The sequence below is a fragment of the Bos indicus x Bos taurus genome, chromosome 15, assembly GCF_003369695.1.
Source record: "Bos indicus x Bos taurus breed Angus x Brahman F1 hybrid chromosome 15, Bos_hybrid_MaternalHap_v2.0, whole genome shotgun sequence".
In the NCBI taxonomy this organism is placed as follows: domain Eukaryota; kingdom Metazoa; phylum Chordata; class Mammalia; order Artiodactyla; family Bovidae; genus Bos; species Bos indicus x Bos taurus.
In genome coordinates, this window is record NC_040090.1 from 38,195,702 (window position 1) to 38,217,499 (window position 21,798).

Genomic DNA, 21,798 nt, shown 5'->3' on the forward strand with positions numbered 1-21,798 from the left:
TGAACCAGGTCATGGCTTGCCTCGTAGCTCAATCAGTAAAGAGTCTGCCTGCAATGCAGGAGACCTGGGTTCGAGTCCAGGGTTGGGAATATTTCCTGGAGAAGGAAATAGCAACCCACTCTAGTATTCTTGCCTGGAGAATCCCATGGGCAGAGTGGCCTGGTTAGCTACAGTCCATGGGGTCACAAGAGTCGGACATGTCTTAGTCACTAAACCATATTGATAATTCAATAAGAAATGTTTCTATGTATTAAAATGTAAGAAAATGCTTACCTCCAACCAAGCACCTTTGTGACTTTTCACATTATCTGAGCCATACAGTCATGATCAGAAATAAAAAAGAAGAACATTTTGAAGCCAATCAAGGACCTCAGAAGGGAAGAAATCTCCATTCTGCAAACCTATACCTTCTGAAACAATGACTTATGCTAGGTTCTCAAAGCTGAGGATCTGAAGGAATCCTGATGCAAAGAAAAAAGTTACTCATGTCTGACACAGGGCCATTCATTGGCTTTCCTTTAAGAGTACACTCTCTACCCCTCCACAGCCTGTATGAAAACATACAGTACAAAGAAGAACAAAGGACTTGGATCTTCAGAGTGGGGGGATAGGAGTGCTCACTCTGCTATCTCTGTGCCCCAAGCATACTCTTCAGTTTCAGGTCAAATGACCATGTCTCCAGAAGAAATCATGAAACAGAAACTAAGAGAAATCAAAAACTATATAGAAAGTAGATGTTCTTGAATAGATGGATTTTCCTTTTGTTCTTTAAAAATAGTCTCACTGAGAGTTGGAGGAGCCTCCAAATAGGATAAAGTTGAAATAGTGATAAAAAGAGAACCCACGCACAATATAGCACCTGTCTCTGACATCACTGCATCTTTGATAACTGTGCAATGTTAACATTTGTTCAATGCTTTTCATATTTGTTCAATAAGTCCATTAAAACTTTTAACTAACAAGCATGATAATTAATTTTGATTTTCAGGCAAAATTCTTGTGTATAAAAAAATAATTTCTTTACCAATTCCTCAGTCATTTAAGTAGAGTGATTACTAAATGCAATTCTGAGACGGTGTCAAGAGTTCCCTACAAAATGGCTAGACATAAGTTGGGAATGAGGGTAGATGGAAACATATGAATATGGTTTTCTGTGATAGTCATGGATAGTAAAGTGCCATCAAGGTGGGGTCAGGATCAAAGTGTCAATGGGTTGAGGTCAGTGAGGGAGATCTTAGGAACACTGGAGTAGGGTGATAGAGTTCATAGGGATGAATCATATAGTCATCAAAAGTGGGAGATGCTGGGCCCAGTGTAGGTCACAGGGATTAGAGATGGCCAGCGTTGTAAGGTCACTGAAGGTAAGGTTCACATGATCAGTAGAAAGTCTCTCAGAGTCACTGAAAATGTGGATCACAGAAACAAAGGAATCAGGGGTCACCATATCAATAGACAAAGGGAATTTCCAGAGTGATTTAAGCAAGACAGGACAAATCTTGCAGGAATGGGGCTAGGAGACTGATGGATTCTAGGACAAGATAAATAACACAAATACGATGTGAGTTGCTTCTCAGGTGGCACCAATGGTGGAGAACTCACTTGCCGACGCAGGAGATAAAAGAGATGGGGAAGTTCAATCCCTAGGTTGGGAAGATCCCCTGGAGAAGGAAATGGCAACCCACTTCAGTATTCTCGCCTGGAAAATTCCATACACAGAGGAGCCTGATGGGCCACAGTCAATGAGGCCGCAAAGAGTTGGGCATGACTGAGCACCAGCACATGCTTTAAAAAAGATGGAAATTTGCACTAAAAAGATTTTCACTTAGGTCTCTAAGTGAATGAAGTGTACTGCAGACTATTACAGACTAATTATTTCTGTCATCCCTAAATCCATAGGGATTTAAGACAGACTTACATGCCTTTTCATTTGGAGGAGATATCAAGATTGAAGGCAAAAGGAGAAGAGGGCAGCAGAGGATGAGATGGTTAGATACATCACTGAGTTTGAGCAACCTCCAGGAAACAGCAATAATAGTAGTTAACATGGAGGCTGGGGCATCTGCTAGTGATCACTAGGGTCCTCTACTCCTGAACAAGATGCTGAATTTCTCCAAGGTCCATGGGATACAGATTGGATCCTCTGCCCAACAGAGTCTCCTCCCTCCCACTGGCTCACACCGCCCATACCCCTCCACTCCCACCCCTCCCACCTCTCCCACGTCCACCCCTCCACTTCAGCAGAGACAACTGGAAATATACTGCCAGAAGCAGGAATGAGGGGAAAGTCAAAGAGCTTACCCTGGGATGTCAGCAAAACAGGTCAGCAAACAGTACACTATCAGATCATTAAGTGTATGGGAGCATTCTGAAGACTCCACAAAAGCATAACCACAAGAAGCCCCTATTGTATATTCAACAACGAAAAGACAAATCACAAATAGCACCAGCTACCCTTCAGCTCTCATCCCTCAAACCAAATAATGAGGATGGAAAGGAAGTAAAGAAATGAGAAAAAGAAAACAGGCCATGACACACTTACTCCCTCCAGTTCTATGAAATTGTAAATCAGGCCTGAACTTTTTTTTTTTTTAATGGAAATTTTTTTTTCAGATTTTTTTTAAATTTTATTTTATTTTTTAACTTTACAGTATTGTATTGGTTTTGCCATATATCAAAATGAATCCATCACAGGTATACATGTGTTCCCCATCCTGAACCCTCCTCCCTCCTCCCTCCCCATACCGTCCCTCTGGGTCATCCCAGCGCACCAGCCCCAGGCATCCAGTATCGTGCATCAAACCTGGACTGGTGACTCGTTTCATATGTGATATTATACATGTTTCAATGCCATTCTCCCAAATCATCCCACCCTCTCCCTCTCCCACTGAGTCCAAAAGACTGTTCTATACATCAGTGTCTCTTTTGCTGAACTTGATGGAGGGGGTGAAAGGTGGTCAAAGAGCCAGCTTAGGATTTAATGAGAGATGGAAGTTTTGATAGTAGATAGGACTTTAACTTTTTAATGCCTAAGACTTTAGATATTCTAATACCAAAAGTGACTAGAAAAGTCACTTTCCCAGGAATATTACCAGGAACGGGGGCTGGGAGAACCAAAATAACATGGTGGCAAGCAAGGGAAGAGATAAATAAAGGAATATTCCAATTATACACCACTGAGTCCAGCTCATTCAATGAACAGTTTACACACAGATGAAGAAAAATAAGGAAGAGGGGCAAGAGGAGAAATAAACTGGCAATGCAGATGAGTCTCTTCTGAAAAAGGAAGGGATTGCTTCCAGGAGATGTTTTCAATTACTTCTCATTATTAACTAGTACAATATTGTGATATAATAATAAAGATATATGCAGTCTTTGTCCAGATTTCCGGAGAAGAGTTCCTAGAATTCTTGGAACTTCATGAGTTACACGGAAGACAGGAGCCTCTTTTGTTACTCCTAAAAAGTCCCTGTCGAGAATACTTGAGTTTATATTAATGAGGTGACTCTGTATGAGCCCCCTAGGTAGTTTCAGGATGGAGGTTGCCTTCCAAAGAAACCATGTGATAAGAGGGTTGGAACTTTCAGCTCCAAATACCCTCACACCTCCAAGAGAGAAACTGGATAGAGACTGAGATAATCTGGAGTTGCCGATGATTTAATCATGCTTATGTCATGGGACCTCCATAAAACCATAAGGGAAAGGGTTTGCAGAGCTTCTATGGTGGTAAACACCCCCACATGCAGAAAGGTGGTGTACCCCAACCTCCACAGTCATGGAAGCCCTTGGTTTCAGGACATTTCCACACCTTATATTATTTGCCTCTTAATCAGGTTCTTCATCTATATATTTTCTAACATCCTTTATAAGGATACATAACTATATGTCCTACATATATTTAGTTGTAAATAAGAAAAGTTCTTGATTTCCATGTGCAGTCACAGCAAATTATCAAACTAGAAGAGAGGGTCATGGGAATCCCAAATTTTAAGACAAGTTAGATAAATTGTGAGTAACTAGGGACCCAATATTTGCAATTGCTATCTGAAGTGGGAGGGCAGTCTTGTGGGGCTGAGCCCTTAACCAGGTGAACTAACTCCAGGTAGTTAGTGTCAGAACTGAATCACATTGTAGGACACCCAGTTTGTATCTGCACAGAGTTAGAGAACTGTTTGGTAGGGAAAACCCACATTTTTAGTGTCAGAAGTGTTCTATGGTTTTGAATAGATCTTAGTAATTATAACTAGACTTACATTGAAGAAAGTAGGGAAAGTCACTAATTCGGGTACCTAAACTAATCCCTTACAATTATACAGTGGAAGTGACAAATAGATTCAAGGGATTAGATCTGATAAATAGAGTGCCTCAAGAACTATGGATGGAGGTTTGTAACATTGTACAGGAGGCAGTGATCAAGATCAGAGCCAAGAAAAAGAAATGCAAAAAAGCAAAATGGTTGTCTGAGGAGGCCTTTCAAATAGCTGACAAAAGAAGAGCAGCTAAAGGCAATGGAGAAAAGGAATGATACATCCCTCTGAAGGCACAGTTTCAAAGAATAGCAGGGAGAGATGAGAAAGCCTTCCTAAGTGATCAGTGCAAAGAAATAGAGGAAAACAATAGAATGGGAAAGACTAGAGATCTCTTTAAGAAAATCAAAGACACTAAGGGAACACTTCATGCCAAGATGAGCACAATAAAGGACAGAAATGGTATAGACCTAACATAAGCAGAAGATATTAAGAAGAGGTGGCAAGAATACACAGAAGTACTAGACATAAAAGATCTTAATGACCCAGATAACCATGATGGTGTGATCACGCACCTAGAACCAGACATCCTGGAGTGCTAAGTCAAGTAGACCTTAGAACAAAGCTAGTGGAGGTGACTAAATTTCAGCTGAGCTATTTCAAACCCTAAAAGATGATGCTGTTAAAGTGCTGCACTCATTGTGCCAGCAAATGTGGAAAACTCAGCAGTGGCCACAGGACTGGAAAAGGTCAGTTTTCATTCCAATCCCAAAGAAAGGCAATGCCAAAGAATGCTCCAACTACTGCACAGTAGGACTCATCTCCCTCGCTAGCAAAGAAATGCTCAAAATTCTCCAAGCTAGGCTTCAATAGTACGTGAATCAACAACTTCCAGATGTTAAAGATGGATTTAGAAAAGACAGAGGAACAAGAAATCACATTGCCAAAATCTGCTGGAGCATAGAAAAAGCAATGGAATTCTAGAAAAACATCTACTACTGCTTCATTGACTATGCTAAAATCTTTAACTCTGTGGATCACAACAAACTGTGGAAAATTCGTAAAGAGATGGGAAAACCAAACCACCTTACCTGCCTCCTGAGAAACCTGTATGCAGGTCAGGAAGCAACAGTTAGAATGCGACATGGAACAATGGACTGGTTCAAAATTGGGGAAGGAGTATGTCCAGGCTGTATATTGTCACCCTTCTTATTTCACTTATATGCAGGGTACATCATGTAAAATGTCAGGCTGGATGAAGCACAAGCTGGAATCAAGATTGCTGGGAGCAATATCAATAATCTCAGAAAAGCAGATGACACCACCCTCATGCCAGAAAGTGAAGAAGAACTAAAGAGGCTCTTGATGAAAGTGAAAGAGGAGAGTGAACAAGTTGCCTTAAAACTCAACATTCAAAAAAAGGAAGATCATGTCATTTGGCCCCAGCACTTCATGACAAATAGATGGGGAAACAATGGAAACAGTGACAGACTTTATTTTCCTGGGTTCTGAAATCACTGTGGATGGTGACTGCAGCCATGAAATTAAAAGACGCTTACTCCTTGGAAGAAAAGCTATGACAAACCTAAACAGCATTAAAAAAAAAAAAAGGCAGAGACACTACTTTGGCAACAAAGGTCCTATAGTCAAAGCTATGATTTTTCCAGTAGTCACGTATTGATATGAGAAAGTGAAGTCGCTCAGTCGTGTCTGACTCTTGGCCGTCCCATCGACTGTAGCCCACCAGGCTTCTCTGTCCATGGGATTTTCCAGGCAAGAGTGCTGGAGTTGGTTGCCATTTCCTTCTCCAGGGGGTCTTCCTGACCCTGGGATCGAACCCAGGTCTCCCAAATTGTAGGCAGACACTTTACCCTATGAGCCACAAGGAAAGCCCAGTATTATGAATGTAAGAGCTGAACCATAAAGAAGGCTGAGCACCGAAGAATTGATGCTTTTGAACTATGGTGTTGGAGAAGACTCTTGAGAGTCCCTTGGACTGCAAGGAGATCAAACCAGTCAATCCTAAAGGAAATCAATCCTCAATATTCATTGGAAGGACTGATGCTGAAGCTCCAATTCTCTGGCCACCTGTTGCGAAGAATGGACTCATTGGAAAAGACCATGATGCTGGGAAAGATTGATGGCAGGAGGAGAAGGCAACGACAGAGGACAAGATGGCTGGATGGCATCATCGACACAATGGACATGAGTTTAAGCAAGCTCTGGGAGATGGTGAAGGACAGGGAAGTCTGGTGTGCTGCAGTCCATGGGATTGCAGAGTCAGACACAACTGAGTGGTTGAACTACAACAACAAAATCCATTTGGGATATCAAGAGCATTATTACCTCCATCTTATTTCTTTGCACATTTCTTTTGTAAAATATTCTAATCTCCCTCTTGACAATGAATGCTTTTCACAGACTAAGGGAAAGTCCTAATCATGCCATCTTCATCCACATCCTCATCTTCAATTTTGTTGTGCCTGATAACTACATACCCAGTGCTCTTTTGCTTCACCTCTAGATGCTAAGCCTTTCACATTTCAGGAAATGTGAAGATTAGAGGGAAACAGACTGGTAGAAACTGCCTGGTCACATCACATCAAACTGGTCCTGAATTCTCAACATCCTTATTTATTTCAAAAGTCCCCTTACCATACTGAGGAATGACACTTTTGAAGCTTGATCATACATTCAGCACAATTTGCAGAGCACCTATTATGGACAGTGTACTCTGACATTGTACCTGTCAGTGTACACCACCCATGAACTATCACTATTAGTTTCCTATTGCTACTGTAACAAATTACCACGGATTTGGTGACTTAAAACAACAGGTTAATTCTCTTATAGTTCCAGAGGTGATATGTCCAAAATTGGGTCTTATGGGGCTAAACACAAATAATTGGCAAAGCTGCATTCCTTTTGGAGGCTCTAAAGGAAAGTCTGTTTTCTTGCCTTTTCCAGCATCTGGAGGCTGCCCTCCTTCCTAGGCTCACAATCTCCTTCCATCTTCAAAGCTGTCAGTGACCAGTCAAGTTGTCCGCAAGGAACATCACTCTACCTCTGACCCCCACAACTCCCTCTCATAACGACCTTTCTGATTACATTTGTCACAACTGGATAACCCATCAGTTCAGTTCAGTCGCTCAGTCGTGTCCAACTCTTTGCAATCCCATGAATCGCAGCACGCCAGGCCTCCCTGTCCATCACCAACTCCCAGAGTTCACTCAGACTCACGTCCATTGAGTCGGCGATGCCATCCAGCCATCTCATCCTCTGTCATTCCCTTTTCCTCCTGCCCCCAATCCCTCCTAGCATCAGAGTCTTTTCCAGTGAGTCAACTCTTCGCATGAGGTGGACAAAATACTGAAGTTTCAGCTTTAGCATCATTCCTTCCAAAGAACACCCAGACAACCCATAATAGTCTCCCAATCTCAATATCTTAGTCACATCTGAAAAATTCTTTTCGCCATGTAAAGCCATATATTCACAGGTTCTGGGGATTAGAAAATGGATACCTTTTTTGGGGGGGTCCTTTATTCATTATTCATTCATTATTGGAGAAGGCAATGGCACCCCACTCCAGTACTCTTGCCTGGAAAATCCCATGGATGGAGGAGCCTGGTAGGCTGCAGTCCATGGGCTCGCAAAGAGTCAGACATGACTGGGTGACTTCACTTTCACTTCACTTCACTTTATTCATTATATCATACCTACTCATAGAATGAAAGAGAAACAGCTCTTGGAGAGTCAGGAGACTGTAAAAGATGTGATTTTTTTAAACCTATTTTTAACTGGAATACAAGAGTTATACTACCAAAAAACAAAAACAACAACACAAATTACACATGTACAGCTCATGGAATTATTCCATAAAAAATACATCAATTTCACCACCATGGAGGAAAAGTTGCAGAACATACCAGCCTCCTAGAATCACCTCCCTCACAACATGTCCTCTTCTAATAACTATACCCTCTCTATTCCAGAGGTTCAACACCATAGATTAGCTCTGTTTTTTAACAGGCAAATTGAATGATTCAGTGTAATTGTTTTCTGTCTGACTTCCATTCACTCAACATTGTTTGGGAAATTTATCTGTTACTAAATGGAGCTTCAGTTAGGTTTTTCAACATTATATAATATTCCATTATATATCACAATTCATTTATGCATTATACTACTGCAAACATTTGAATTTTCTTCAGCTTGTGTTTATTTAAATACTGCTGCCCTAAGAATTCTTGCACATGTCTTTTGTTGCATTTACTCACACGCTTCCATTAGGTATATACCAGGAGAATAATTTTGGGGTCATAGTTTATCTACATACCTAGATATCTCTTCAACTTTAGGAGAGAATACCAGCCAATGTTTAAAGTAGCTGTACAAATTTATAACATTACTAGCAATCTATGAGTGTTTCTATTGCTTCTCATGTTTATTAACACTATTATCACTCTTTTAAATTTTAGCCACTCTGGACTATGTAGTACTAATAACTCACTGTAGTTTGCATTTCCCTGACTACTGCTGAGACTGGACTTCCTTCATTCCTTGTGACTATTTGAATATTCACTTTTATAAACTGCCTGCTCAAGTCTTTCATCCATATTCATTTCGTGGTGATTTCATAGTTCTTTCCATATTCTGCATGTAGGCACTTTATCAGATGTATGTGTTGCATAATGACTTCTCTACCAAAGAAAAGTACGTAAAATTGAAATTTGAATATCAATTGATTTCTTATGGATCCAGTTCTTATTTCCAAACTTGTAACTATCAATTCACTCAATACAGATGCCCCCTAAGCACATAAAGCAAAAATTAACAGGTGCAAAGGGAGAAATAATCAGTAATACAATAAAAGTACAGGAATTTAAAAGCTCACTTACATCGCTGGACAGATGATCCAGGCAGAAAATCAATAAAGAAATATGGGCCTAAAACAATGCATTTGATCAGGTTGACTTATTAGATACACAAAAGATATTTTATTCAAATAAAGCACAATACATATTCTTTTCATGTGCCCAAGGAACATTCTAAACAATAAATTATATTCAACTCCACAAAACAAGTCTTAGTATATTTAATAAAACTAAGATTATATCAAGTATCTTGTCTGACCACAACAGGATAAAACAAGAATACAACCAAAGAAAACTAGACAAACCATAACTTGTTGTCTAAACAACATGCTCAGTTCAGTTCAGTTCAGTTCAGTCGCTGAGTCGTGTCTTACTCTTTGCGACCCCATGAATTGCAGCACACCAGGCCTTCCTGTCCATCACCAACTCCCGGAGTTCACTCAGACTCACGTCCATCGAGTTGGTGATGCCATCCAGCCATCTCATCCTCTGTCGTCCCCTTCTCCTCCTGCCCTCAATCCCTCCCAGCATCAAAGTCTTTTCCAATGAGTCAACTCTTCGCATGAGGTGGCCAAAGCATTGGAGTTTCAGCTTTAGCATCATTCCTTCCAAAGAAATCCCAAGGCTGATCTCCCTCAGAATGGACTGGTTGGATCTCCTTGCAGTCCAAGGGAATCTCAAGAGTCTTCTCCAATACCACAGTTCAAAAGCATCAATTCTTCGAAGCTCAGCTTTCTTGACAGTCCAACTTTCACATCCATACATGACCACAGGAAAAACCATAGCCTTGACTAGACAGACCTTGCTAATAAACAACAAATGGTTCCTTGAAGAAATCAAAGATAAAATCTAAAAAACAAACTCAAGACAATTGAAAATGAAAACACAATGCTCCAAAACCTATGAGGCAGAACAGAAGAAGCTCTAACAGGGAGGGGTATAGTAATATAGGCCTACCTAAAGAAAACAAACAAACAAAACAGTCTCAAATAAACAAACTAACCTTATACCTAGAGGAATGAGAACAAAAAGTACAAACAAAACCTGAAGATCATAAAAGAAAAATAATAAACTTGGAGAAGAAATAATTGAAATAGAGACTGAAAAACAAGTGAAAAGATCAATGAAACTAAGCTAGTTCTTTGATGAGACAAAATTGATAAACCTCTAGTGAAACACATCAAGGAAGAAAAAGAGAGACAAAATAAATGAAATCAGTAAAGAAAGAGAAGCTATTCATAATTGTGGTTTTGCATCACTCAACTTTGCTGTTTTTAGATATTGGAATACATTCTTAAATAAATGTGGTTATATTGTACATCATTTTAAAGCTCATTTCTCACTTTCTGTTATTTTGCTAATGACCTTACTTTCTATGTATTTTATATTTATTTTAGACTATGGAAATTATATTAGACAAAAAGCAAATTCTAGCAATTTTCTTATTCAAATTCAAAATGGGTTGTAAAGCAGCAGAGACAACTTGCAACATTAACGCATTTGGCCCAGAAACTGCTAACGAATGTACAGTGCAGCAGTATTTCAAGAAGTTTTCCAAAGGACACAAAAGCCTTGAAGGTGAGGAGAGTAGTAGCTGGCCATTGGAAGTTGACGATGACCAATTGAGAGCCATCATCAAAGCTGATCCTCTTATAACTATGCAAGAAGTTGCTAAAGAACTCAATATAGACCATTCTATGGTTGACTGGCAATTGAAGCAAACTGAAAAGGTGAAAAAGCTCAATAAATGGGTGCCTCATAAGCTGACCAAAATCTTAAAAAATCGTTGTTGTGAAGTGTCAACTTCTCTTATTCTAAGCAATAACAACGAACCATTTCTCAATCAGATTGTGGTGTGCAATGAAAAGTGGATTTTATACAACAACCAGTGATGAACAGCTCTGTGGTCAGACTGAGAAGAAGCTCCAAAGCACTTCCCAAAGCCAAACCTGCACCAAAAAAAAGGTCATGGTCACTGTTTGGTGGTCTGCTGCTGTTCTGATCCATGACAGCTTTCTGAATCCTAGCGAAACCATTAGTAAATCCGAGAAGTATGCTCAGCAAATTGATGAGATGCACTGAAAACCTGAAAGCCTCAATGCCTGCAGCCAGCATTGGCCAATAGAAAGGCCCCAATTCTTCTCCAGACAATGCCCAACCACATGTCGCACAGCCAACACTTCAACTGATGAATGAATTGGAGTACAAAGTTTTGCCTCACCCTCCAAATGTGCTCAGTTGTGTCCAACTCTTTGTGGCCCCATGGACTGTAGCCCACCAGTGGGCTGTCCTTATGATTTTCCATACAAAAATACTGAAGTGAGTTGCCATTTCCTACTCCAGGGGATCTTCCCAACCCAGGAATTGGACCTACGTCTCTTGCCTTGGCAGGCAGATTCTTTACCACTGCACCAGCTAGGAAGCCCAATATTCACCTGAACTCTTGCCAACTGACTACCACTTCTTCAAGCATCTCAACAACTTGTTGCAGAGAAAAGACTTCCACAACCAGAAGAGACAGAAAAATCTTTCCAAGAGTTTTTCAAAACTTGAAGCATGCAGTTTTATGCCACAGGAATAAATAAACTTATTTTACATTGGGAAAAACGTGTTGATTGTAATGGTTCCTATTTTGATTAATAAAGATGTGTTTGAGCCTAGTTACAATGCTTTAAAATTCACAATCTGAAACCACAATTATGTTGCACCAACCTAATAATATTGGAGAGTTTCCTAAAAGACTGTTTATATTCCCTAAGAATTTATTTTACATATATATTTTTTCCTGTGGCTCCCACCCATGTTTCCTGCATTGCAGACAAATCCTTTACTATCTGAGCCACCAGGGAAGCCCATAATATTGGGGAGTTTCCTAAAGTTATTTATATTCCCTAAAAATTTATTTTATATATATTTTTCCCCTGTGGAAATATGACCACAATGGATAACTGGTAAGCATGATGCTTTTGAAGAATTCTCAGTTTTGTTATGACAGATTTTACCTTTCCTTAGAAAAGCCAGACATATTGCTTTGGCCTTTGATGGCACTGAGTTTGTAAAATTCATTTTGTCATCTTATCACATCCCACCCCTCTATGTCATCAGAGAGCACTGGGTTGAGCTTCCTGTGTTATACAGCAGCTTCTGCTTTACACATGGTGATGTACGTGTATCAGTGCCAATCTATTAATTCATCTCTCCCTCTCATTCCCCTCATGTGTCCACAAGTCCATTCTCTACATCTGCATCTTTATTTCTATCCTGCAAATAGGTCCATCAGGAGAGTTTTCCTAAATTACATGTATATGTGTGTTACTATACTTGCTTTTCTCTTTTGGACTTACTTCAGAAGGTGTGGTACCTATATAAAATGGAACACTACTTGGCCAATTTTTTGTTTTTTAATCTGTGTACCTGCTTGTTGAAGTGATCTTCAATCCTTACTATATAGTTGTCTTTCCTGTTGGGATTTTTCTTTTCCTATGACTCTTACTTCTTTTCCATTGAGAGAAGACCCTTCAGCATTTGTTTCAGGGTAGGTCTATTATTGTGGAATTATTTTAGTTTTGCTTGTCTAAGTTCTTTAACTCTCCTTCTATTCTAAATGACAGTCTTACTGGATAGAGTACCCTGGGTTGCAGGGTTTTCCTTTACACCACTTTGAATATATTATGCCATTTGCTTCTGGCCTGCAAAGTTTCTGCAGAGAAATCAGATGGTAGCTTTAGAGAGGTTCCCTTGTATATAACTTTTTCTCTTGCTGCCTTTAGAATTCTCTTTAACTACTGCCATTATAATTATGATGTATCTTGGTGTGGGTCTGTTTAGGTTTATCTTGTTTGGGACCCTCTGTACTTCCTATATCTGAATATCTGTTTTCTTCTTCAGGTTTAGGTTGTTTTCAGGCATAATTTCTTCAAATACACTTTCCATTTTCTTCTCTCTCTTCTTCTTCTGAAACATCTATAATGTGAATGTTGGCACATTTAATGGTTTCCCAGAGATTTCATAGATTGCTAACATTTTTTCTTAATTTGAATTTTTTTCTGCTGTTCTAATTAGGTGATTTCCATTACTCTATCTTCCAGATCATGTATGTGTTCTTTTGAACCACTTAGTCTGCTATTCATTCTTTCTAGTGTTTTTTTTTTAATCTAAGATATTGAATTATTTATTTTTGATTGGATCTTTTTATATAATTTAATTCCTTATTGAAATGATCACTATTTAGATCAATCATCTTCCCTCATTCAGTTAACATTTTTATTACCAATTTCTGAAATCTTTATCTGGTAAATTCTTTATTCATTTTGTTTTTATTGTTGTTTTTCCTGGAGTTGTCTCTTCCTCTTTCATTTGAGAGTAGTTCTTCTGCATTTTTATTTTTGCTTAACATTCTCTGCCTCTGTCAATTTAGATGAAACAGTTACTGTGGTCCTGAAGGGGTATTCTTTTGGGGAAGAACATCTATACATATTAAATGTGTCCAGTGCCTTTGGTGAGAAGCTGAATTTGACATGGACATCAGCTGCCTTTCCTCAGCGTGTACTGGCAGCTATCACCTTGGTAGAGGTGGGACTAGATATGGTGGAGCTACAGCCTGCAGTCTTTCTGCAGGCTATAAGAACTTCCTCTCTGATTGTGGGACTTCTCTCTACTCAGTGGCCAAGGGTGGGATCTGATCCCAGGTTGCTGATGTGGAAGTCCTTAGGGCCAGTCTTGTGTTTGCTCTGTCCCCTTAAAGTTATGGTTTCTTTCTGCCTGTTCTAGAACCTTTTCCACAAAGGGAATGAGGAAGTAAATGGGGTTTATGCACCTACTGAGGTCCTATGCTCTGCCTTTGTAGGCATCTGTGTATCCATGCAGATACAGCCCATGGTTACATTTTCCCCTGTCATAGCTACCCAAGATCTAACACGGTGTGTAAACTGTAGAGTAAGTGGATAGAGCGTTTGCTTCGTTGGAACTGGGATGCATAGTGAGACAGTCATGAGCATCCTGGCAGCTGCACTGCAATCAGAAGTCTGGGCTGCTTGTGGGGCACTGCCTGAGTAAGGGCCAGCAATGGCTGACACCCATCCACTGGTGCTCTGCCCTGGGAATGGATGGCCTCTGCATTGCAAGGTTGAGTATTTTCCCTGGTCCTGAAAGCCCTAGGTTCCATGCCACTCTGTGAAGTAAAATGCATGGGGCCAGGGTGTTCACTTCAGTAGGGGCTGAGGAGTATGGTGAGGCATCCGCTAGGGCAGATGTCCCTCCACCCAGAGAGAGGAATTGTTCATGAGTGGAACTGAGGTTTCTGGAGCCTTTTTATCTGTTCTTCAAAGTTCTCCAATCAGCCAATGGGGCTTTTCCCCTATGCATAGGACCTCAAGACTAGGATGGCAAGTCTGTGACTCAACCTCCTCATGACCCAGAGTGGATGCCCACCTGTGGGCTCTCCCTTTTTCTCTGAGTTCCATTCTAAGGGCACAGGTCCCAACCCAATCACTTTTCTTTCCAACCTACCTGATAACATGAGATCTTTCTAAGAGCCTTGATTATATAATATTCCTTCAGCCAGTTTCACGTTACGTTTCAGTGAGAATTATTCCACTTGTAGATGAATTTCTGATGTGTTCATTGGGAACAGTGAGCTCCACATCCTCCTACTTTGCCATCTTGATCTCTCCCAGAATACATTTCATGGTAGATCGAATAATTGCTTGAATTGAATATGTAAACAATAAACCAGGTTCAAAAATGATCCCCTAAAATTGTATCTCTGCTGCTACTGCTGCTAAGTCGCTTCAGTCCTGTCCAACTCTGTGCGACCCCAGAGACGGCAGCCCACCAGGCTCCCCCATCCCTGGGATTCTCCAAGCAAGAACACTGGAGTGGTTGCCATTTCCTTCTCCAATGCATGAATGTGAAAGTGAAAGTGAAGTCATGTCTGACTCTTAGTGACCCCATGGATTGTAGCCCACCAGACTCCTCCGTCCATGGGATTTTCCAGGCAAGAGTACTGGAGTGGGGTGCCATCTCAAATTACATCAAATCCAAATCTCTATTTGACTAAACTAACAAAATCTTGGATCTGTTTCTCCCTCAAATATGACCCCAAGCCCCAGGAGTACCTGTAGTGATTAACAATCTCTTTAATGCTCTCGATATTCACTGGCATTACCAGAATGTAAGTGAACCCCTGCAGAGTCAGCAAAGTCCACAGTTGCTGCCATATTACTGGAAGCGCTCCCCTAAGTCCATCCCTACCACTACCCTGGTGGCTACTCTTTGAGTTAGTCTTATGACTCAGTTGCCCTTTGTCCTTTACCCAGCCATTCTGAAAATTCCTCAGGATCCTCTACAATGGGGGCCATCCTAAATCCCCATTCACTGCAAGTTCTCTACAGTGACACTTCCAGATCCTTATTGGTGAGTATTTATCCTGGATCCTAGAGTGCTCAATACCATCTATTATAGGAAATTATAGGCTTCCCTGGTGGATCAGATGGTAAAGAATCCACCTGCAATGTGGGAGACCTGGGTTTGATTCCTGGGTTGGGAAGATCCCTTGGAGAAGGAAATGGCAACCCACTCCAGTATTCTTGCTTGGAGAATCCCTATGGACAGAGGAGCCTGGTGGGCTGCAGTTCACAGGGTCACAGAGTTGGACACAACTCAGCACAGCACAGCATGATGTCTGGAAATGTAGAAGAGGTTTTCCCCTTGGCTTGGTGGAGGAAGCTTCCTTGAATTCCATCTTCTGTTTTACATCCCCACAGGAGGCTGAGATGGAATATACACTGGAGGGTCCTTTAAGCAAGATTTAAATGGGAAGAAGGGATGGAAAGAATTAAATTTTTGAGTTGCTACTTCATATAAAGCACTGAAATTATCTCATTTGATTAACCCAATTTAAAGTGGTAAGAGGAGAGAAAAACTGAAAGATGAAATCCAAGATCACAGAGTTAGAAAGTAGTGAGAAAAGAGTGGGGACTAATGATATAAAAGCTATCTCTTAACTGGACAAATCAGCCCAAATTTTCAGATCCCTGTCATATGCAAGTGTAATGCCACCTGATAATTTCCTCAGAACTCCATGTTTTCTGAAGTGAGTAGGATGGAGATATGAACAGACAGCAGAAATAGGAAAAATTCAGGGTTCACAGGAGAAGAAGAGGATGCTCTTCCTTTCTACCTCCTCCAGCAAGCAAAGCCCCACTGTTTGTAGCTGGGCAAACAGGGAGAGAAGGCCACTGAAGGCGGGATCTGATGCCTCTGTGTCTATCCCTGGTGTGATATTATGATTTATAGTAAGAAATGTATATTCATTCTCATTCCTGACACAGGGCTCCTCAAATCCTTTACTAATCATTTAACAAACATTTATGTTACAAACATTTCTGGGACTTTGACATCAGACTGAGAAATGAAACCAAAAGTCTGTTCTCAGCATTGGGAGTGGACCTGAGTAACAAGCAGCAGCTATGTGGTGAAATAAACTTGTTTGTGAATCTGATTTTGAGTTCATGGGATTGCTTTACCCCCTAGTTAATTTATCAGTTCCTGAAATCTTATCACATATAGAAAATGTGCTCACGTTGTGAGAATCTAAGGTACATCAGACAAAGACTCTATGATCTCTCCATAGCAGAGCAATAGAGAAGACACAGGCACTGGTTAAAAAAAAAACAAACAAACAAAAAAAAAAAAACCTCCACTCATATAGAAATACTCAGGTTCAAAGTAAACACTGAAAGAACACTGCAACTGAAGACACTCTATTTGATATCTCTTATTCGGACACACTGGACCTTCAAACAAATTATGTGCTGGGGGAGAAAAGAGTTCATAGTTGAATACCTGCTTCATGTCAAGCACTGGGAGGGACTGACCTTTCTCATCTATCCTCATTAATGTTATGTGAGGTAGCTAGTGCTGCTGGAAAATCATTCCACCACTGGACTGTTTCTTAATTAGGTAGCCCCCCACACCTAAATATAGTTAATAACTACTAGATCCTGGACGAACTGAAGCAGCACATGTTTTAGGGCTCAATAAAGGATATATTCTAACATGTCTGTGATAATCAGATTGAGGGTTCAAAAATATTCCCCTAAAATGGTATTTCAAATTATGTCAACTCCAAGTCTCTATTTGACCAAATTAAGAAAAAACCTGGATCTGCTTCCCCATTATATCTGACCCCAAACCTGAGAGATATTTTTAGTAATTTGTAATCTCTTCTAAAGTTTTCAATATTCATGAGTGGTACCAGAATGCAACCAAATCCCTTTCAGAGCCAGCAAAATCCACAACTGCTCCTAGTAATATGGGAGCTCTTCCCTAGGTTCATTCTTACCACTTCCATGGTGGACACTCTAAATTAAGCTTCTGACATAATTTCCCTTTGCATTCTTCCTGGCTAGTCTGAAAATCCCTCAGGTTCTTCTGAAATGGGAGCCACTCTATATCCCCAACCACTGTAAATTTTCTACATTTGCTCTTCTAGATTCATATTGATGGATATTTACCCTGGATTCTAATGTATTCAATATCATCAATTATAAAACCTATACTAATGTCTAGAAAGGCATAGTATGTTCTCCGCTTGGCTTGGTGATGGAAGCATCCTTGAATTCCATCTTTTGTTTAACAGTGTGTGAAAGTGAAAGTTAGTCACTCACTCATGTCCAACTCTTTGCAATCCCATGGACTGTAGCCTTCCAGGCTCCTTTGTCCATGGAATTCTCCAGGCAAGAATACTGGAATAGGTAGCCATTCCCTTCTCCAGGGATCTTCCTGACCCAGGGATTGAACCCAGGACTCCTGCACTGCAAGTGGATTCTTTACTGTCTGAGACACCTTCAGTTTTGCACAATCAGTTTCAGTATCTCCGTCTGAGACTGAGATGGAGTTTACACTGGAGATTCCTTTAAGCAGAACTTAAATGGGAAGAAGAGATGGAAAGAACTAATATTTTGAGCCTCTACCTCAGGTTATGCACTGGAATTCTCATTTCATCAACACAATGAAAAGTCGCAAGAAGAAATGTTCAGTTCAGTTCAGTTCAGTTCAGTCGCTCAGTCTTGTCCGACTCTTTGCGACCCCATGAATCGCAGCATGCCAGGCCTCCCTGTCCATCACCAACTCCTGGAGTTCACCCAGACTCACGTCCATCGAGACAGTGATGCCATCCAGCTATCTCATCCTCTGTCATCCCCTTCTCCTCCTGCCCTCAATCCCTCCCAGCATCAGAGTCTTTTCCAATAAGTCAACTCTTCGCATGAGGTGGCCAAAGTACTGGAGTTTCAGCTTTAGCATCATTCCTTCCAAAGAAATCCCAGGGCTGATCTCCTTCAGAATGGACTGGTTGGATCTCCTTGCAGTCCAAGGGACTCTCAAGAGTCTTCTTCAACAGCACAGTTCAAAAGCATCAATTCTTTGGTGCTCAGCTTTCTTCACAGTCCAACTCTCACATCCATACATGACTACTGGGAAAACCATAGCCTTGACTAGACGGACTTTTGTTGGCAAAGTAATGTCTCTGCTTTTCAATATGCTATCTAGGTTGGTCATAACTTTCCTTCCAAGGAGTAAGTGTCTTTTAATTTCATGGCTGCAGTCACCATCTGCAGTGATTTTGGACCCCCCAAAAAATAAAGTCTGACACTATTTCCACTGTTTCCCCATCTATTTCCCATGAAGTGATGGGACTGGATGCCATGATCTTAGTTTTCTGGATGTTGAGCTTTAAGCCAACTTTTTCACTCTCCACTTTCACTTTCATCAAGAGGCTTTTTAGTTCTTCTTCACTTTCTGCCATAAGGGTGGTGTCATCTGCATATCTGAGGTTATTGATATTTCTCCTGGCAATCTTGATTCCAGCTTGTTCTTCTTCCACCCCAGCGTTTCTCATGATTTACTCTGCATAGAAGTTAAATAAGCAGGGTGACAATATACAGCCTTGATGTACTCCTTTTCCTATTTGGAACCAGTCTGTTGTTCCATATCCAGTTCTAACTGTTGCTTCCTGACCTGCATATACATTTCTCAAGAAGCAGATCAGGTGGTCTGGTATTCCCATCTCTTTCAGAATTTTCTACAGTTTATTGTGATCCACACAGTCAAAGGCATTGGCATAGTCAATAAAGCAGAAATAGATGTTTTTCTGGAACTCTCTTGCTTTTTCGAAGATCCAGCGGATGTTGGCAACTTGATCTCTGGTTCCTCTGCCTTTTCTAAAACCACAGGTGTCACAGAATGGAAAGCTGAAGAGCCACGTGGTTTGCACAGTAGCCACGGGAATGCCTGGAAACCAGGAGAAGGCTGCCAGTTTGGCACGTGTCCTTGGCTTCATGATGACTGGGTAGTGCAAGGGACTGCAGATGGCTACATAGTGGTCATAGGCCATGGTGGCCAGGAGGAAGCATTCAGAAACCCCAAAGAAGAAGAAGAAATACATCTGAGTGGCACAGCCAAGAAAGGAGATGGTTGTGTCCTGGGCAATCAGGGGCCCCCGCATCTTGGGCACAATGACTAGGTTGAAGCCAATCTCTATGAAGGAAAAGTTCCTGAGGAAGAAGTACATGGGGCTGTGCAGCATGGGGTCAGCCAAGGTAACCAGAATGATGAGGCTGTTTCCCAGCAGAGTGACCAGGTAGATGACTAGAAATGTCAGGAAGAGCAGTGATTGCATTTCAGTAGGTAAGGAAGAGAAACTCATGAGGATAAACTCACTTACTCTTGTCCAGTTTCCTTCAGCCATTGATAAATGAATGTAGGTGTGGTCATGGAGAGAGACCAGTGATTGGAAGAGTCAGATTCTGGATTTGTTTTCAGACTCTTTCTTAGTGTCAGGAAAGAAGTGCAATCAGGATCTCAGTTGTAACAGAAAGTGCCTTGTGTTATCTAAGAATCAACACAGGGAAGAAAGAATGGAGTCTGAGTTCTGAAATGGGCAATGTCTCATCCTTCCCCACTCTTATTCTTTATGATCCATTTTCTACTTTGTTACCACATTTACTAAAACAACTTGGATCAGATCTATATACATTCATTTTCTGATGCACATTTAATCCCTTTGTAGTGGGGTTAAGTGAATCGGGTCCTGAGGCAATGGAGTGGACTCAGATGGAAAAATAGTAGAAATTTTCCATTTGTACCTATTATATATCTCCCCTTCTTTAAAGAATTATGGTGTTTATATTCTCCATCTACTGCCAAATTAGGATTTACCTTTATGTGCACATTTAAGGACTGCAAACATTAAGAGTATTTGAGAGGGTATAGAGTAGAAAAAGTCAATTGTTTTATCATGTTTTGTTTTGACGTGACTTAAAGTAGTAGAAAATGTGGCAGTGAGGTGCAAAGGAAGGGTATCTACAGACTGTAGTCGTTTTAATGCACTTTCTCTCCCCTTTCAATATAAGAACTGTAGAATACTTCTAGTCATATAATGCTTATTCCTTCTTGCCTAACCAGATTATGAGGTAACAATCTTAGGATCTTTCTCCTCATTCCAGCAAAGCTATAAGTGATTGTCAGAATTCAGAATATCCACTGGCTTTCAACATTAAGATAGGAGAGGAGTATTGTAGTACACCTAAGTAGATAAACAGTGTGTCCCAGGAGAGTCCAACTATGTCTCTTTCAAGAGTGGACAGATTGGAAAAAAGAAACAGATCCTCAGAAAAATCCTGTGAAAAATATGAGGAAGATTAGAGGGAATGTTCAAAAGATAATATTTGTAAAAAATTAACCTGGACTATATTAAATAAGAGACTCTTAAATCATATGGAAAAATTCAGTATCTATTCCACTTCTATTGAGGTTCTGGTGATGTGAAGCTTTCTTCCTCCATGAAGTTTAGAATCTAATGGAGGATATATTTAAATAATCAATTATATTAAAATCACAGAGAAGGTCTTGACACAGTAAATATACAGCATCTTGGTGGGGGTAATGTATAAGGAGAAGGGATACCTAGTAAAGCCTTTGATGGCTTTCTAAGAAATGAGGATGAAAATGAAGTTGGCTGAAGGTGTGCAGAACACCTAGGGTGCACTTTATTGTGACAATATTATAAAAGTAAAGAATTAGGAAAAAGTAAAAATCACGGAGCTAACTTTTTAAACTGAAAGCATTCCTTAATACACAGATTCACAGGTGTGTATTAAGACACACAAATGGAAATATACCAATATGCCTTGATCTTTGTCATTTATTTTTAAGATAAATCTTAGAATAGGGAAACTATCTTTTAAGCAGTCAGACAGGTAATAAATAAAAACAAAAAGGCAAGACTACATATCACACTCAAAAGACCTTTCTGGCTCCTGCCAGCCCCTCCAGAACTTCCAGAAAAACATTCTTCTTCTAATCATTCACTGACTGTCCTAGGAAGAGGAACCCACTCTTCTAGCCTTTCTGTACCCACAGAAGTGACCTAAGGAAATAGTGTACTTGTTGTGATCTGTCTTGTTCTGCTTAAGCAAGTCTTCTCTGAGTTAATTAGAGGACAGTCAAGACCTCAGGAGATATATGTTCTGTCAAAGCTACAGTGACTGGAAGTTTTCTGACCCAGAAAGATTTACAGGACAGAATTGGAGAAAAAAAACAAAACCCTGGGTAATCTCAATCTGCTTGTTGTCTTAGACATAACTTATGACACAGAAAGGGGAAACTGTAGCTCAGGA

At 40.4% G+C, this 21,798-nt stretch overlaps 1 pseudogene; it reads right to left on the minus strand.

Moving 5' to 3' along the window:
- LOC113905022 overlaps positions 1-19,877 on the minus strand; it is a 147,183-nt pseudogene extending 127,306 nt beyond the window's left edge.
- Positions 19,878-21,798: the final 1,921 nt, after the last annotated feature.